We start from the raw sequence: 4,718 nt of genomic DNA, 5'->3' as shown, positions 1-4,718 counted from the left end.
CTCTCCAGCTTGATCTTTACAGGAAGGCTTTCTGTCCGCATTCTGGTCTTTTGAGCTCTGACCAGAAGCTTCCATACAGAAGAGCCAAAGGCATTAGAGCTCTTCACTAGTAGGAAACATCTTCAAACCTTTCCTATCTCCATAAGCCATTCCCAAAAGCTCCTGAACAACATGGTCAGGTATTCACAGCAATGACCCCACTTCTCTGGTACCAAATTCTGTCTCAGTTCCTTTTTACACATTGCTGGAATGAAATACCCAACACCCAAAATTAAGGAAGGAAAGGCTTATATTGCTCATAGTTTGTGGAGGTTTCAATCTATACTTGGCTGGCTCCGAGGCAGAGTGGCACATGGCAGAGGACAGCAGTTTATGGCAGTAGAAAACAGCAAAGAGCAAAGGGAAGCAGCTGTGGCTTCTAACCAACCTCTCTCCCATCCTTATATAATAAACAAGCTACCCTGTGCCTGTGACTGTAGAAATCACACAATGTCTATATCTTCATCTTGTATAGAGTGAGGATGTTTACAAACTAAGAACTCTGGCTCTCTGCTAAGCCACTTAATTGAACTTCTAAACTTCTCAAGTTGACACAATATACCAACCAGTACACATACCAACAAGCATCAACAGTTTTTGGGTAACTATGACATCAGTCAGTAAAATGTGAGAAACTGAGTAGAGGCAATCAATATGGAAGAATCTCAGAGTTTAAAAAAAAAAACTGCTTAAAATAACCATAAAGAAATATAAATGTGAGACATTTCTGGCTAAATCAATTCAATATGAGATTACACTCAAGTGAAAAAATCAGACTCATGTACACATCAGATTGTCTCCCTGGTGTGAGAAACTGAAAGAGCTAATAAGGATAGAAATGTATAATAGATATTGTAAAACTGGAAGAAATTGTTCAGAAGGGAATAACTCTGGTGGACAAAAGGGGAAAGGAAAGAAGAAAGGTAAAATAATAACTATTGTTATGGTTTGCATCTAGTTGTTCCCCCAAAGCCTCATGCAGTCATGGGGTGGATTTCTAGAGTCTGTGATTAACTCATGACCCACTGTGATTATGTGTGAGTACTTCTGGGATTATGAGTGTGAGAACTACACCCAGCCTGGGAGGATAGCCTGAATGCAACTTAAGGGAAACAGATATCCTCTCTGTTCCACTGCTGCTGCTACTCCTCCCCTTTACTCTCTGCTCTTTGCTGCCACCATGAAAGCTTGCCCTCTGCTTAGACCACTCTGTCTTTGAGCCAGCTGAGTGTGGTCTGAACCCTCTATTAACTGTGAACTAAATAAACCTTTCCTTCCTTCATTTTGGATGTCAGGTATTTGTCCCAGCAACGAGAGAAGAGTAACTGAGACACCTACTAAGCATAGAATTCTCTGTCAGTTGACTTTTCCTTAAATTCTTAAACCAAAAGCAGTAGAGGAAAATAAAATTCAGATAGCACTTTTCATGAGAAATATGCAGTGCACATATCAAATTTAAATTTTGTAGTAGCTACCTTAAAAAAGAAAAAGTAAGATGAAATGAAATTCACTTAAAATATATTTCACTTAATCCAATAAATATAAAACAAGCAGAGTAGTGAGAAGTCTATTTTAAAATAATATCCTTATGTCCCCCCACTTATAATTCACACATGCCTTTCTATTATTCATACAGTAATTAGTATTCTTAATATGGTAAAATCCTCACCACAATCCTTTCAGCCTCTCATTTACTCTCAATGTTTTCCCTCCTTTTCCTCCCATCTCCACAGCCACACTGTCTTCTTCCTTATCTTTCAGCACTCCAGTAGGCTCTTACTTCCCTAAGGCCCTGTTTTCTGCTTCTTTCTTGTGAATCATCTTCTTTTTTTCCTGTATTAATTCTTGTTAATCTTCAAGATTTCAGCACAAGATTATCACTTCTTAATGGGGTATTTCACTGACTTGCATATACAGGCTAGGGATTTTTTGTAAGTGCTGTAAATGTCAAAGCATTTCAGATCTTGCTGTGGATAAGTTGTTTAAAATTAGAATGATATACAAATTAACATAGTTACTTTATTAATATCTATATGGCCCAGTAGATGCTAAGACTGCTGTCAGTTTTGTTCAATACTTTATCTTAGGTGTGTAGTAGGTATTCAAGAAATATGAAGTTTTTGAAAGAATAAATAGATGGATATTGGTTGATGCATGCTTTATTTAAGGTAAAGCTCAGTTTTTGTTCTTACTCTGTAATTCAGGCTGGGCTTGAACTCACTACTTAGCCCAGACAATCCCCCTGCCTCAGTGTCCTGAATGTTGAGATAAAATGGAATTCTTGAAACTTAATCTAAATTAGTTTCCTGATATTTTATATATTTTGAGATATGACACACTTTTTATTGCAACATGGTTACATTTGTGAGTTTGAGCTCAAAATTTTGTCCCATACATAAATTGTCATCATGACTGATATTCAAACTATTTTCAGTGTTACAAGACTCCCATGGTAAAGATAGAATTTCTACACTTATTCAGTGGTACACACTCAACAGAAAACATAAAGGCATTGATACTGCAACAGCTATTTAAGATATGCAGGTAGCATGAATGAACACTGAGACACTAGGGTAAAGGACGATGCAGTTCATGAAGTTTAATTGGCATTGTTTTCAGAGGATTAAACTCATTACAAAAATAATGTTTTTAGTGCATAGTGTTATATGTGTGCTGCCACGTTACAAGAATAGGCTTGCCAAGGCAGGTGAGAGTACAAATGCTAAGCACCTCACAGAACTGAAATCCGGTGCAAATATAAATAATACTGAAGAGAGTTTATCATCTGCCAATGGCTAATATTTCCAAAGCATTCAACTAGCATTTGCAGCATTCTAAGCTATTCCCAGTGACTATTGCATTCATGGTAGTGCTTGCAGCAAGTGAGGCATAGAACCAGCTGTTTTGGTTAAAGATGGGAAGGCATTCCTCAGGGTGTTTGTAAAAGTACCTGTGTTAAATAGTCTAATGGAAGTCACTGACAAGTTGATTAAATGAACGAATGGTATCACCTTCATTTATTGCATTGGAAGCGCTCAGTGTAAAGGAGGGAAAACCCAAAACATGAGCCTAATCCTATTCCAATGGATTGAGCTGGGAAAACAAAAGTATCCTAAGATTCAGATGGCACTTGACTATCATTTTATAATGCTTTCCCTTTCAGTGAAACGATTGCATTCCCTTCAGTTTCTCTCCAAGTGCTGAGTGGTCCTTAATATCATCCAAGCCATTTACTTGCCACTCGTGTTTAATGTCTGCTAATTTCATTTTAATGGAATTTTTAGAGTAGGCATAAATCATCTTGCTTTTTTAAAAATAGAATAAAAATGGTAAAAAAGAGAAATCATACAGGATTTCATTAAGCAAAATAGTAGCACTGCAACAATAATTGTTATAGGGCATATTGTTGTCTTAAAATTAGTTGCTCAGATTACTAGATATAGGCATGCAAAATTGATCAAAAAGTTATAAAAAATTGAAAAGAAGAGAGGAAAATAATCTAAGAATTAACTGCTCCTTTTAACAGGCCAGCAGAAATAAGAAGTACAATTATCCAAGATATTCTGTATATATATATAAATCCTCCCTTATTTTCTCCTTACCCTAATCTTGGTTTTGCTCCCACCTGTTGGGATAGATTCTTTCCCTTCCACAGTATCTATAGTATTTTTCAGATTTTATTTACTCTTTTAATGGTGCACTTTCAATTACAATGTAAATACGTGGTCTCTGTTTTGAGACTCATGTTTCACATGTGACATCATATAAAACATTTTGGCAATTATTCAAAGACAGCTAAGTCACAAAAGATGTGGAAGGCTGCTCTGTAGTATCATCAGTGTCACCCACCCAAATCTGCTTTGCTTCCTCTGTAATTATTTGTATTTCGTCATTGCTTAAGCAGAATACAACTGCTTTCTTTTGCTTTATTTATTTATTTTTTTACTGCAGTTAGTATAGGGTCTCACTACACAGCTCAGACTCATAGTGATTCATCTGTTCTCAGTCTCACCAGCCTGGGATTGCAGGTGTGTGTCACCTCACCCAGACTCAGTGGCCAGCTCAGCGCAAATGGGAGGAGGGGCTTGCACAGCACATAGTACCCGGGATCTAACCCTTGGCCCTGTGCTTGCCTAAGCAGGCTCTTAGTCTCCTGCGCTATCTCCTTGGCTCTTCTTTGGCTTTTTGATCTCCTCTTATGCACAATATTTCCTTACTTTCATATCATTGAAAACTTTGATGACTTCACCATTCCTTGTAACTCCACATGCCCTAGTGCCCAAGGTGTGACTGCAGTGGCAGCTCAGGGTTGGGTCTAAAATTTTACATTAATTTTATCTTCCTTTTTGTTTCTCAAAGTTAATCATTTTGCAACTAAAACTCTGATTCATTATAGTAAGTCCTCAGCTTATAAATGTTTTAACTGTAACCTTTCATAAATGTATTATATAAGATTCAACTTGTCAGCTTACAAACAAATCAGATGTATGGACAATTTCCCCATATGGAACTTGTCCATAATTTAGGGAGCTGTGTATTATCATGTGTGTCAGTCACTTTCAGGTTGCTAGGACAAAATGTCAAACATCTGCCATTTTTTTTTATTTTTATTTTTATTTTTTTTGACATCAGTTATTTTTATTTTAAAGAAAGAAAAAAAAAACAGTGGTACAAAATCT

At 36.7% G+C, this 4,718-nt stretch overlaps 1 pseudogene; it reads right to left on the bottom strand.

Moving 5' to 3' along the window:
* Nucleotides 1–3,181: 3,181 nt before the first annotated feature.
* Nucleotides 3,182–4,718, bottom strand: part of LOC101560968 — a 3,760-nt pseudogene continuing 2,223 nt past the window's right edge.

The sequence above is a fragment of the Octodon degus genome, unplaced genomic scaffold, assembly GCF_000260255.1.
Source record: "Octodon degus isolate 3935 unplaced genomic scaffold, OctDeg1.0 scaffold00029, whole genome shotgun sequence".
Taxonomy (NCBI): domain Eukaryota; kingdom Metazoa; phylum Chordata; class Mammalia; order Rodentia; family Octodontidae; genus Octodon; species Octodon degus.
This window is presented reverse-complemented; position numbering and strand designations above follow the sequence as displayed.